A 15637-nucleotide genomic window follows, 5' to 3' on the forward strand; every position below is an offset into this window, starting at 1 on the left:
AGCTGTAATTATCGTACGGCAGCGAAACTTTGAAGATATTCTATTGCGTTAATGCGGAACCAATTTATGTTGGGAAAAAATTTGTTCCAACTTTGGAAATCAGGTGCAAATCTGGGACTGTGCAAGAAAGACGTATAGAAACGTTACCATTCACAAAATGTCGGCAACGGTATGTGGGCAGAAGTAGTCGAACAAGTGAGAAAGGCATAATGTTGATTTTATTATTAACCGCCATTTACACAATTTGTTCAATATGAGCACCTAAGTCTTCGACGAAATGCTGTACACCGCCAAAATTGGAACTAATTTTTTTCACCGTTAATCGTTTCCGCATTAACGCATTAGCATATCTACCAAGTTTCGCTGTCATACGATAATTATAGTCCACAATGGGTCTCCGTGAATAGTTTTACTTTAATTATAACCACCCAGTACTTACTGGACGTTAATATAACTCGCTGCCACATTCGTAACTGTACTATTCACAGCGTATTTAAGCAGCACTTGTCAATCCTCTTTCGGTACACAGGTATCAGTTTAGTGTTAAAGAGATTTTACTGTTCTTTCCTGCTCACGTACGGTACTTTTAATAAATGGCTTTCTGAATAAACAGAATTCCTGAAACTAAGAAGATTGGAATCTGGTATCACTACACTATCGGATGTTTAGTGTAGCATTTATTAGCGTAGTCTCACCGTTAGCATTTTACAGAATGTTTATCTTTCTTTCGGTACAAATTGTGGACATTTTACTTGTCTATAAAATTATCGTAAGGGCGCTAAGCTTCGATTATCGATGATCCCATTTTAATCAAAATGGAATCTAAAAACTCCTTCACGAAATTTATCTTTTAATCATAACGTTCCTAGTTGCAGCCAACAGACTGCTTCCTCGTTTCTCCAACAAAAAGTAAACTAAGCCGACCAAGAAGGGCATCTCAGTAGGCTGTTTATATGCCACCTATAAAAAAACTGCGCTACACGTATTCGTCGTGGTAAGGTTAAAGCTAAGAAAACTTAAAGTGTAACATATTTCAAAAATAAAAATGATAAAGAATGTTAGCCTAATAAAAAAGAATGTTAGCCTATTGTTAGCCTTTTTCGTCTCTATTTAAGGTGTTGCCGCTTTCACTAAAGCAGTCTACAAAATTTCCCTGTAACTACTAAATCACCAATTTAAAACGTGCATCCCTAGTACCTGGTATCATCTGTATGAAAATTGCATTAGCTGTGTCACTGGAACTTCTTGAACTATTTAAGTTCTGTCGCTCTAGGAGCCTTTACTACTACCACCACTACTACTAATAATAATAATAGTAATAACAATAATAATATGAAAATCTCGTTCGTAAGATTAATATATATGCTTTCGTGTGTGAACTTTTTACAGTCTTATTATCCATGTGGATTATGAAAAGGCCACATAGATATTAAATAATGTGGATTATCCTTGTTTGCTCAAAGACCCGCCTGGGGATCCACGCGCGTTAGCACGTCGCCTCCGGCATTTGGGGAGGCGCGCCGGCCCCCTGGATAGGTAAGGCCGGCTGATGAACGACTAGGACAGGCGTGGCAACCAGCCCTGATGTGATTGGTAGGTGGTTTCCCCACATCCGACAAGGTGAATACCGAGCTGGTACCCACGTTCGGCCTGAGTTACACGCTTCACGAACATTTAGAACACGTTCGCTCACTTTCACATGGAGTAACACCAGTCGTAGATGGGGTGCATATGTTACGTGTGTGAGTTGGCGACGGCAGGTAAGGTGTCCGGCCTCACTGCCTATCGCTAACATTCCAAATCCAATAAATAATCTGCCGACCCCGCAAAGCCGCAGGGTAAAGCCAGGACATAGAAACAGAAGTGTCTGTGTTAGCTGACAAAACGTTCTGGAAAACATGTATATAAAGACACTGATTCTGAAACTACGAATTGCAAATAAGATAAATAACTTTTATAAAAGATGTGTCGCAACTAGTCATTCGGAAAGCAGATTAAAAGGAAACTTTAAAAAAGAATAATGTAAAGCAGCAGAATGCGTCGTTTCGTGCACAAATTAAAGACTCGTTCACACGGAACTTTTCATCCTGTACTTGGGTCTGGAAACTGCATTACGGCTGCAGCGACTTAATGGCTTCCAAACGGATATCTTACACCAGCAACGCCTTTCAAAAGCGACGTGTGCAATCGACCTCTGAACGTGGACGCACAGTACGAGCGATAGGGCACGTTATCTGTGGGGCCGTGTCACACTATACTAACTCACAGGGCTGCACGCTTCCGTTCTACACGAGCTGACAGCTCAACGGCAAGTTACAACAGGCGAAACAACCCAAGGTCTAGACCAAGCTGATTGGATAAAAGGGAAACATTCTGTTTCATGCATGCGTATTACTTTGCACTATATTCACAAAACTGTATTTTAACACATTTTGGATAGTTGGTCGCAGACTCGCGGCGTTGCAGACGGTACAGTACATTGCTGAGATCTTAACTGACAGGGATATACGAAAACAACGCAACGAACTGCGGTATTCACCCTTCTCAGTAAGTTACGTAGTTCGCAATTGAATTCGTGTCGATCCAGACGGCAATGTTGCTAATTAGTCCCAGTCCACCTCTCCTGCTTTTGCTTTTAACGATGACATAGCAAGCACTAAAGAAAGGTTAGGAAAAGTTTGCAAAGGAAATTAAAGTTTAAGGAGAACAAATAAAAACTTTGAGAATTGCCGATGATATTTTAATTCTGTCAGAGACGGAAAAGGACTTGGAAGAACTGTTTAACAGAGGGCAAGTGTCCTTGAAAAGGGGTTATAAGACGAATGGCAAGGGTAGAGCAAGGGGAATGAAATGCATTCGAAATAACCCTAGGATGCATATACTGGGCCTCCGAGGCCCTTGTATGTCTTCATTTTTTAAAAAAATTCTGTAATTTTGTTTGATTTCAAACTGCTTTCCGGGACTCTTTCACTAACACTGTGACATTCCTCCTATCATGTCTGAACGAGATACCTTTTTAAGTTTTTTGTATAATTCAATACGTTTACCCATACACCGTGAATGCATAAGCAGGGCTTCAGAAGCCCTCACACATTTATAAATGTTCTTTAGCCTATATTGTTTTCAACATTTGTTTGGGAGCAGTTATTAATTCAACAATAACTGTAGTGGTATTTCCAGCAACAAGAGTGCCTACAGCAGCAGCAGCTGTAGTAGTAATAGTATAACTAAAAAATAATGCACATTACTTACACATACTGGCGATGTCGGTGTACTATCGATCTTTTTGCTATCAAATGTTTTATTATTGCACAGTATTGTTATCCTGTGCTGCTCTTGTCAGCCTCATTGTTACTGTAGTTTGTTTGTTGCTGCAAGGCACATACTGTTACGAGTATGACTCTCTTAGTGCTGCACAAGCTGCTGTTCGAGAGACACGCCCTTTGCTATGGCTTCGACACGCAAAGCAAGAGTGTCAGTAGCGCAAATGCAGCTAATTTTGAAAGTGTTTTGGGTCAGTGGTTTGAAGAAGGTGATTCTTGCCAGGAAGGAAATATTTTTGAAGATGCAAATAGTGAAGAATCAGCCAATGAACCTGCAGATGTGAATACTGATGCAGATGACAGTCCTTCCGACAATACTACTTCATCAGAGTCTGGAAATGAAGAACCACCACAAAAACGTAGAGAAGACCACACATACATTAGTAGGAATGGAACGATTTGGAAATTAGATCCTCCTGCAACTTTTCGTACGCCTGTCCATAATATCGTAAAGAAGGCACCTGTTCCAGCCCGTGATTTGAAAACCTGTAAACCTAAGGATGCCTGGGACTATTTCATCTCCAAGGAAATACTAGAGGAAATCATCAACTGCACAAATACTGAAGGCAAAAGAGTGGCTGCTTTAAGTGGTAAAACGTGGAAAAACGTTTCGCTTGCTGAAATGGAGGGTTTTCGTGGTCTTTTACTGCTTTCTGGTGTTGAGAAGAGTTGGGATGTCGCCATTAGAGAATTATTCTTGGATGAAAAGGCAAATCCTACATATAAGGCCACCATGTCAGTAAATAGATTCGAGGATATAAGGAGAATGATTAGATTTGACGACAGACGTACCCGTGAAGCTCGATCTGCAGATGACAAACTTGTAGCTGTTCGCTATGTATGGGAACTATTTCTTGACAAGTGTAGAAATAGAGTGATTCCCATTTATTCGCTCACAGTTGACGAATATCTAGTCCCATTCCGTGGAAGATGGAGCTTCAAACAGTATATGCCCTCTAAACCCGCCAAGTATGGCATAATAATATTTTGTTTATGTGATGCTACATCTGCATATGCTTTAGACGGAATTGTTTACACGGGAAGGAAGCCCCGTCAACCCATTCAGAAAAATCTTGGATTGAATGTGATGAAAGATCTTGCTAAAAGCATTGAAGGATCATCAAAAAATATTACTGTTGACAACATCTTTACTAGTCTACGGCTGGCAAAAGAGATGCTTCAGAAGCAAATTACAGTGGTGGGAACAATCAAACAAAATAAACCAGAAATTCCTAATGAGATGAAACCATCTGCCTCAAGAGCGATTCATTCCACCTTGTTTGCATTTAGAGGTGACATTACAATGGTGAGTTATGTTCCCAAAACGAAAAACTCTGTAGTTCTCATTAGCACAATGCATTACGACAGAAACATTGATGAAACTCATGCAAAAAAGGAACCAGATATAATAAAGTTCTATAACTCTACGAAGGGTGGAGTAGATCAAATGGACCAGAAAATTCGTTATTACTCTTGCAATAGACAAACAAGAAGATGGCCATTTGCATTATGAATGAATATGGTGGACGTCGCAGCAATGAACAGCGAAATTTTATTTTCCGCCCAACATCTGACAAACCATAGAGGAAGAAGTGATAAAAAGCGTTTGTTCGTAAGAGATTTAGCAAAGGAAATGCTAAGATCACTACTGGAACTTCGTATTCAGATCCCTAATCTTCCAAAGAAAATCACTGATGCCATACAAAGATGTGGTGCTCAAAAAGATGTCATATTGCCGAATCAACTACATGTTTCAGGAAAAAGAAGAAGATGCAATTATTGTCCATATAAAAAAAAAACAGGAAAAGTGCTATGACATGCATTAAGTGTAAAACCAACATTTGTAAGGAACAAAGTGGCGTTCTTTGTGCTTCTTGTTTGTCACATGTTGAAAACTAAGAAAAATGAAATTTTATGTGAACAATGAATAATAACTTTTTGTCAAAATATTGGCTATATACATAATATTTTGAATAATGAGTATGTTTTAATTGAAGAAATTGGTTGTAATAAATGTTATAAAATGTAAACTGCAACTTATAAGTGAATTAATAAAATTATTTGTATATGTTGTATGTAAATGGATGTAACTCTTAAAAATTCTCTTAGAGTTTTTTAAAAAAATAATAAAATGTTAATCAGGCCCACCAGATCCTGTTACTGTATCTTAGGAGTCTTTCAATACGACAATAAATTTGACAGAAATAAATTTAACTCCAAAGAATGATTAAATGAAAAGAGGAAAATTTTAAATTAGGGCAGGGCCTTGGAGGCCCTGTATATGCATCCATGTATGTTCTCGGCACCATGCATCCTAGGGTTAAATCAGGGGATGCTGAGGGAATTCGATTAGGAAATTGGACATTAAAAGTAGTAGATGAGCTTTGTTATTTGGCCAGTACAGTAAGGAGGCCTCAAGGAATGGAGCGTGTCAAAATTGTAGAGCAAGACCAAGGGATTAACGCAGTAAGAAGATGTAGGTTTCATTAGTTATGCGAATACGAGGAGGCTTGCACAGTATAGAGTGGAGCGCTGCAACAAACCAGCCTTCGAACAGAGGCCGGCGACATCGTCTGCATTAAAACAATGCTGTAGAACTCCAGAATCAGATCTGCCACGTATTAAGATACTGCGTAATTTTTCAATCTAACCTATCTGACACAAAACTGCACGAATAATCCATCAGGATAATTTTAATTTAGTACTTTAATAGGACTCGTGTAAGAAGGCTCTTTGTCATCAGTTTTCTATAGTCTTAGTGGTAATTTTGCAAAACTAACAAGGAACAATGGTTCATGGAACGTGTCCGTAGCACCAGTATTTTTCTGATGACATAGTATACGAAGGAAAAACTTATCACGCTTGGAGACTCAACGCTGATCCACACCATATGTGACTTTCAGAATTTTTTCGCGATTTTTTTAAAATAAGTGAACTTTAAATTTCATAGCTATAACCAGTTAAACATCGACAATGTCAGAAAAATGCTGTTTTACGAAACTAATACTCAACAAACGCAATGTGATACGCACCATATCGAGCAAAATGCTTTGGGAAGATAAAGTATTTCAAAAAGTTCAATACTTTGCATGATTCGTGATATGACGTGTAAGTTTGAAGCTGCTTCCCGGACGGGGAAATTTTACTCTAGAAAAAAATAAATAAAATAAAAAATCTGGACCTAATTACAGTTAAGAGCAGAGTTTTACACCCTTGAACACAATGGAAATTTATACCCTACGTGAAATTCAGGATTTTTTGTTGGCTTTGCAGATGAAGACTTTAAAACGCTTCTGTTATCGCTGCGATGAACAAAGCGCTACCTGCAGACAGTACTACTCGCGACAACGTCGTAACTTGTGCCCTTAAACTATAGCTGTGTGTGCTGCGAATATTGTCTGTTACGCTGGATACACGAAGATGGTCGTAATAATCCTTTCGGCTCTTTGTTAGAAGTCGTCCCCGATACGATGTTTTTGTTACTTTTTATCGTCCGGTCTACTGTCGCGGCCTCGTTCAAGTGATAGTACGAGATTTCAATGATGAGAATGAACACTGTGCAGTGACGGACATCGCAGTAAATCTGAAGTTGGGCACCACGAAGAAAGTGGCGACAATATCTGACCAGTAGCACTTGAATGAAAAGCTTATTATAATTATCGTTCTTGTCTGCCAACAAGGATTTACGGCTCATCAACGTGCTCAGTCAACAGTGGAACTGCTTTAAGAAATAACGTGTTATAAAATTAAACGTAACAAACGTAGATGCGGCGGAGAACACACATCCTGGAGCTGGAAAAAAAGTTTAATATTATACTCTTAGACTGTGTGAGTTGCCGATCTTCGTGGTCTCGAGGAAGCATCACTGGCTCGTAAACCGGAAATAAATAGCAGCGAGTTCCGTCCTAGCAACGGGTTGTGACCTGGGATACAACTGAACTTTCTACTCACAACTAGTGTTTCCGAGTGCTAGTCGCCTTGTGAACACACCAAAGAAGTGTACAGCGAAGGAAGAGCGCCCTTGCTATTTCACGGGGCTACTTAGCGCGTTTGTTTACGTCGCTATGGTAACGCGTTACTGTTGCCGCAGCTCGGAAGATGACTCGACTACGGTCAAGTTGCTTGGTACCAGTAGCCTTTCAGGCTCCGCAGCCGAGAGACTGGAATGGCGCTTCATGGTGTCAGAGCTCTTACCTCGGCGTATGAAGTACAGGGCAATTCGAAATGAATATGGCAATTACAAGTGGCTATATCTATTCAATTCATAGCGATACATCGATGAGGATTACAGGGAATGGAAAGAAAGTTACGAACTTCCATTGCAAGTACTGTGAATCGGATGCCGAAACATGCACGGAGCTGCTGTATCACAACTGTCCGCAGAATCTGCTGGGGTACCACAGGGATCCGTTCTCGGACCAACGATGTATTTTACATACACGTCAGATCTCCCTAGTCTCGACGAGTGGAACTCGCCACCTACGGCCTACGCAGACGATACAGCAGTAGTGGAACTCGCCACCTACGGCCTACGCAGACGATACAGCAGTAACACCCGCAGCCACTGGCATCAAGAACGCTACGGGAAGCATGCCACGAATTTTAACTCCAGCCAGCAAAATGACGAATTCTCTCGAACGTGTCACAGAGTCAAGCAGTCATCTTCACATGGAGGCGAACAGCAGATTTACCTCAACTGTATCTCTCCAATGCGCCAATAACATGGACAGCGTCACCCAAGTATCTCGATATCTTAACAGATAGCAAACTCCTATAGTAGAGGCACACTGAAGAGACACGGCGAAAGGTGGATCAGTGACTGGGAGCCATACATACACTTCACTTTACTCCACTCCGAATTATCAATTGAGGTTAGACTAGCAATCAACAGGGCATTTATCCGCCCCATTGTGGGTTACAGCTGCGCAGAAAGGGCACTGCGCCCAAGAATTACTAGCACATACCGCGCACACTACAAAACAAAGCTCTGGGAACAAATTTTCATGCCCCCATGAAGCATCTAAATATCGATTCAAGGAGACACCAACTCACGTCTACAATGAAGGAGAAGGGTCGCGGAACCCGCTAACAAGGGCGCTCTGAAACCCGTACAACGGTCTAGGGCGTTACAAAAGGAATGCTACAATGGTACCACCACTAAAGACTAAACGAAACAAGCAAATTAAGTATAAATTTTCCTACAACCTGACGACAAAGTGAAGTTTCCCTGAACTATCCACAGGCACGAATATAGAAGTAAATATTTCCCGAACTACAATCTACATGGGACTATCAAAAAGTTTGCGTTTGAGGGCGTTGCTGCAGGTTGTATGTAACCAAGCGTTACGCCGATGCTGGTATACAAGCACCAACATATAGGCAAGGGATTAGTATAGCATTCGTGTCTTTCCGACGCGCGTGCCGTAAATACGGAAAGGAGAACTATGGTGACTTTAGTACCAAATGCGTCCGAACAGGACCAACGCGCAGTTATTCTTTTTCTTGCCTGCCGAAGGACGAACACCAGCAGACATATACCCGAGAATGAGGGTAGTGTATGGGGCAGCATGCCTGTCGGAAAACACCGTTCGTGGAATGGTGCCCCAAGTCCCATGCTGGTCGCTATTCGACACTAGGCGCCGGTCAATCTATGGGTTGGGGGGTGGGGGAGGGGGGCTGAACTGAGAGACACTCAGGCATCCATCCTACAGACTTGATCTCTCCCCACGCGAATATTGTCGGTTCCTTAATAAAGGCCTTGAAGGGTCGGCGATTCCAGTCGGAAGAGGATGCGCAGTAAGTAGTTAGATACTTCACGCAGCAGGACACGGCGTTTCACCAAACGGGTAGCTCCAGCTTGGTGTATCGGTGGGATGATTGTCTCAATGCTCACGGCGATTTTATCCGATTGGCATACGTCTTCTGGACTATACAGCTGAGCCGTGGTAAAAATTGCGGTTTTGAAGAGCGCGCCGCAGTGCGTAGTGTGAAGCAGTTGCCCTCCGTTTCTGGCGGTGGCGCCGCTGTGGCAATCGCAGCTTTGGTGTCTCCCTCTGGTGGGAAAGGGGAAAGGTTGCCTGTACACGTGCATTTAAGGGGCGCTATGAGCTCGCCAGTCGGTCAGTTTGGCTCAGTCTCTCGTCCCCAGTTTGCTAGTCTGTCTCGTCCGCAGTTAGTGCGTATGTCGTTCGGATCAACCTTTAAAGCTGGCAAAATGACAGTCTTTCCACTCCGCCAGTAAGAGAACTCAGCGAGTGGTCGCCCGGTCGGGGCTTAGTTTCTGCATCTGATACTGCGCGTTAGGCTGCCAGTCTGCTCGAGTTTGCTCAGGCAATGGTCATTGGCAGTTGGATCGATCGGTTGGTCGGTCGCGCACTGAGACCCAAGATGACTTGTCCGTCTTGAGCGTCGGCGCATGTGAGGTCGCCACGTGAGTCCTGTGGGCCGCGGCGAATAGCGAGGAGTAGTGACTTCGCGGTCGACACGAGAGCAACAGCAGTCAGCCCCCGATATCAGTCTGGCCGGTGCGAGCTGCGACGTCGTGAGACGAGAGATCGGCGCGCCTTCCTGCGTCCGTTGAAGCGGCTGGCAGCGGACGGTTCGGGAGAGCGATTTGGGGGTGCTGTGCCAGGTCTTTTCGAGAAATCGCAGTTTATTAAAAGTTAAGTGATTGGTGACATCTTGTTTGATTTACTCTTGTTAAATTCTACTTCTTTTCTTGGTGAGGTCACCAGCCGTTTTGCTTTGGGTTCGTCCCACCATTCTTTTCCGTTTGTCCACCCGCGAGAAGGAGGTTGTTTATAAATTGGGTAGTCCGTTTTTCCCTTGTGGAGTAGGGGCGGTTAGAGCAACCTGCGGTTCGGGTTGTTCGGTAATCTCCCTATCAATCTACCGTACGTTAGTAGCTGCCTCTGTCATGTTGTCGGATTTGGTGTGTTAACGAATTTATTGCTTGGAGTGTAACGGCCTCATACCTGAAATATGTTTTGATCTTTGGGAACTTTGATATTATTGCCTATGATCTTGAGAGGCGGCATCTGTGTACTGTAGAGCATCTTAGCTATTGTTTGGCCACCCTTGTAGAATTTTATATAGTCTAGTATATAAAGTTGCCACCCTTTCACCGTAAGACTTTTCTTAGAAGTTAAAATCAAGTTGCACCTTCGGTGGCAAAGTTAATATTTTAATTGCTAGTGTTTTGTACTATTTCCATCCCTCCTACAGGGGGGAGGGGGGGGTGGTGCATAGTTTGTGTAAATTGTTAAAACTCTTAGTTTAAAGTAATCTGGTGTGTTGCAGATTTGCACCAGTGTAGTCTTTCAGAGGCTGTTGTGAGCGGTCGTAACTACGGCCGTGTCAAAAGGGAACGGCAAGGTCCTCTGTCCGAAAGCTCATACAGTCAAAACTTGTTTCTTTCTGCCTCTCAATAAATTGTATCTTTGATATTTAGAGGGTGGTTTCTGATTATAATTTTAAAACTTTCTTTTAAAAAATGCTTTTAGGCACTATTAAAGTGAATAAAATTCCCATTTGTTAAAAGAAATTTGGTTGTGATTTCATCAGTTACTCCCTGGCAATTACTTCCATGCTTACATAGCGTGATTAAAGGTGTTAATGCTCTTGATGAATCGCTAGTAAATAAAATAAATTCTTAGGAATATTCATTGAAAATAAATCACGGTTCAGTAGTCACTCTCGAAAGTGTGTATCTTCTAATTATATAAAATGGATCAACATTATTCCACCCCTCTTTGATTATTTAGAGATCGTAGGTTTTCCGCAAATCTCAAATTTGTATCATTATCCACTTTTCGCTATTTATTCTTAGTTACTGTTTGCAATAGTAGCTCTAATATGTGGGTTTTATACCGGTATTTCAAAAAGAAAAAATACATTTCAGCTGTTTGTTACAGACAAACATGGCGGCTACACCACAAGAGTATTATTTTGTGTGTTGGAATTTCGCGAAGTCAAACCATAATTCAATTGCATAGCGCCTAGGCACAAGCACATTTATGACAGACATCGAAAATTCTTGGAATGTTTGTTGCATATGCAAAACGAGCAGCCTGGTGTGCTACGTATGTCTGATGAAAATGTCGAGCGCATATGAGATTCATTCACACGGAGCCCTCCCAGCTCACCAGACCCCATACCTCTCTATTTTTTCCTGTGGAGGTTACATAGAAAGAGTCTTTGTCCCACCTTTGGCAGATAATCTTCAGGAACTGACATACCGAATTGCTGAGGCTGTCGACTCAACCAACAGGAACTTGTTGATTCGTCTGTGGAATGAAATGGACTACCGCTTCGGTGTTTTTCGAGCAATGCATGGTGCTCATTTCGAGTGTATAGTGTCTGCGCGAACATAAAACTTCGATCCTTCCTATTAACGGTGACATGCGCAACGTGCCTATCCTTCAGAGTTCCTAATAAACTCCTTCAGAGTTTTTAATAAACAACTGAAATCTGTTCTTTCTTTCAGAGTTACTCCGTATTGTTTTCATATACGGCCCTGAACACCATTTCTGGAGTTAAAGAAAGTTACCATTTCCTTCAAAGAACCGTGGACTGGAAGACTCGAGTAAGCTAGAAAGCGTAGTATTCCGCTACGTAATAAGGCAGTCCGCGTAGGTAAAGTTCCTTAGCAGACATCGTTTGAAACGAGCAGCAACACTGATCAATATGCAAGGTCTAATTTAAACCCATGTCCTTTATTTCGTAGCGGCTCCCACGCTGTGGCGTACTTTTTAATCTCGAGTCGAGCCCTAGAAGCTTCCCGCAATCCGGGCGCTAATTACAAGTGCGTCTCTCGGTCCGCAAGCGAGGTGGTGCGAGGAAACTCTGGAGCAAGGAAAAAGCGCACGCCAAGGAGGGTCAGTGGCTCGTGTGGTCGAAGAAAGGGGAGAAACGCACCAAAAGCAGCAGCCGGCAAAAAGGGAATCACCATCACAATTCGCTTCTAGCTGTATTCTTCGACAGTTCAGTTCAAAGATACACGCTTATAAGATACTTGGTAACGCAGTTGCTACACTGCAAGTGGTTTCCAAACCAACTAACCAGCCAACCAATATTCATACACTCTCTCTCTCTCTCTCTCTCTCTCTCTCTCTCTCTCTCTCTCTCTCTCTATATATATATATATATATATATATATATATATATATATATATATATATATATATATATATATACCTCAAAATGCTCAGCTTTCTTCTGAACTGTTGCTTAAGAAAGACTTACAGCAAGCATATACTGTTATCATGGTAAGTAGAACTGTTCCATAATTATCAAGCATCCTGAGGATTAAGTCATGAGAACTGCAAAGCCATCAAATACATAATCAAGTCTACACCAAATACCATACTAGAGGGATATTTCCTTGGTTTTCGCCTTGCGACACTTCTCCCTACATTTGTTTTGAATTTACGTACAGAAACGTACAGCAATATCCACAACATGGCGTCAACTTAAAGACAGCGTCACTAATTGCTTTCGGTCCTGATGACTTGGCTGTATTTTGGTTATGCACTGTATGGAAAAGAAGGTAAGGCATCCGACTGATATTGAATGCGCTCACAGTGCTTTTTCATCATTTGTGTTTACTGGCAGAAACCGAGCGCGGTGGCGCAGGGGTTCAGACACCACACACTTTTCCAGGGAGGACGGCGGTTCAGACACCATCCAATTATCCACATTTACGTTTTCCGCAGTTCATCTCAATCGCTTAATGAAAACGCCGGGATTATTCCTTCGAAGAGGTACTGCGGATTCTCTTCCCCAATACGAGTTTGTGCTTCATTCCTATGACGACCTTGTCACCGGTTGGACGTTAAACACTAATTTTCGTTCCCATTTCTGTCGTAATCAGTCGCTGGAGAAAGTTGGAATTCTAACGGTGGAAGACAGTGAGCTCCAGAAATTGCGCAGATTCATATGCGTCAACGTCGGTTATTGGCAATGTTATCTGCCTGGTATCATGGACGATTTAAAAAATGAACTATTATATCGATATACCCAAGAAACTGAATGACACGGACTGTCTACCTTTAAAACTAATAGTATAAGCAAATCGACTAAAATCCGTTGAAGCTAAGGTACCTTCCATCGAATGTCAATAGAACAAGGGTTTTACAGCCTTACTGTTATCTACTCTGAGAACGACAGTATCTGAGCAACACCACATAGTGGCCCATTTTCCAAAGGGTTGGACAAAAAAAAATAATCCGAAAACTGAAGTTCTAAACGTCACGTGTTAATACGATTTAATCCGATGAAGGTAGCACCAGTGCATAATATAGTGAAAAAGCAGTCATTTGGCCCTTCCAGTATAAACTCGAGAGTAGGATAAAAGTAACTCAGTTTGCGATGCTCTTTCTGCGTGAATTTTATAGGCGTTGAAAATAGTACTCATTTTTGTTCCAAGCAAAATTTTTCAGTACTTCTAAATAGAAAGTATTACTGAAAATACGTGTCATGTCTCCGTATGTTGTGTAATATTTATTTTTATAGGTACAAAAATTTGACATAGACTTTTTAGTGTCGTTAGGTATTAATATTTTCGAAACTCAACAATATGGTGGAGTTTCTTCAAGCTTAATGACTTATTCTAACATAAAGTGTAGGGTTACAGAGACGGGTCCAGAAAAATGTACACTCTTTGATAGTTAAGATCATTCCAACAAAATGACATATCGTTGCAATTTTGCGTGGTAGCGTAACCATTGTTTTCTCAACAGGTCCTGGCGGGCGGTTTCCATTACATGGCAGTGCAGCAATTAATGAGTAAGACAGACGTTTGAGCAACGCCAAAGCCGTACTGAAGTCGTACTGGAAATACGAAAACGTGATGGAGGTACAACGACAAAGGCATAATGGGTATCGTTGAGTATCCGGGATAAATTGTAAGCCGACGGTACTGCTCAGGATGTGCATAAGGAAAGGTATGGTTAACCAAAACCATGAACTAGTCCAGCTTCCAGTGCTGCTGTGTTGCAACAATTTACTGGGTCACCTGAAAAATCTGTGAAGCAGGGTGCACGTGAAAGCGGGGTAAGCTGATCAAGCGTACGATGAATTCTGAAGGCTGCGAAGTAGAAAGTGTACAACACAAGATGGATGAACGAGGACGACCCGGATTGAAGGACGGAATACTGTGAGTAGTTTCAGCACATGCTTCGTGAGGATGAACGGTTTGCAGGGATGGTTATCTGCTCTGACAAGGTGCAATTCAAACTGAACGGTATGTAATCTGTCACAACTGCGTGTACTGGGCTCCTGAAAATCTTCACGTTCATGTGGGCAAACACGTTACTCCACTGGGTGTTAAAAGTGTATTTAGTCTGTCACCGTGCGGTTTGATTCTTCTTTGAAGGTACCGTAACTGGTGAAGTGTATCTTCATATGCCGATTTTACCTGCCATCTGCGCGGTGTTTGGAAATTACAGATTTTACCTACAACAAGATGGCGCTCCGCCTCACTAACACGGAGATGTCAGAGCCTAGTTAATGGAAGCTCCCCATGGCACCCACCTCAGATTTAGTGGTAAGTTGGCCCACTGGATAGTCCGTTAAAAACTGAACACAGATGGAGCATGAAGACAAGAATAAAGCATACTGAACTGTGGAAAAAAGAAGAAAATAGTAACAGTGGACGGCCTAAGTTTAAGATGTGCAACACCTAGCATTGTTCATAGGTATTGTGTCATGGTTGCGTAGTCACAGTGTTGGACAGCGATGGAGGATATCCGGGTTCAAGTCTCACTTGATCTCCCCCCCCCCCCCTCCCCAAATTACGAACTTTCCGTTCGGTCATTGACATGTCTGTTCGCTGTATTGAAGTTTGTGTATGTGTCGCGGCGTAATGTCAGTTTGCAACAGCGACGTGTAATGAACGGACCTCCAGACGTACGTACCTCCTATTTGTTCTACACAGGTACCACGCTCCGTTTTGGACTTTTGACTCTTTAATTTCTTCGTTGTAACAAAGTTCACACCCGTTTATTTGTTGTTTTCATTTCTGTGAGACGTCTATGCGGCGTCTCGCGTGCTTCACTATTCATCCCATTTACTTGCGACGGTAATATATTCTTACCACATGACTTATATTCTATGGTGAATAATGAGAGTAAGCGAGATGCCGCATTGACCTCTCACAGAAATTAAAACAAATAATGAACAGGTGTGAACTATGGGGTACGTGTGGAGGTCCCTTCGCCCTTCGTTACATGTCGCTGTTGCAAACTGACATTACGCCACGACACATACACAGCCTTGAAAACGGCAGACAGACATGTCAAAGACCGGATGGGAAG

At 42.1% G+C, this 15637-nt stretch overlaps 1 protein-coding gene across 3 annotated transcripts in view; it reads right to left on the reverse strand.

The window, feature by feature from the left end:
- Positions 1 to 15637, reverse strand: part of LOC124545362 (mucin-19-like) — a 545233-nt gene that overhangs the window by 125531 nt on the left and 404065 nt on the right. The gene's annotated exons all lie outside the window — the stretch shown is intronic.

This window comes from Schistocerca americana, chromosome 8 (genome assembly GCF_021461395.2).
Source record: "Schistocerca americana isolate TAMUIC-IGC-003095 chromosome 8, iqSchAmer2.1, whole genome shotgun sequence".
Lineage (NCBI taxonomy): Eukaryota > Metazoa > Arthropoda > Insecta > Orthoptera > Acrididae > Schistocerca > Schistocerca americana.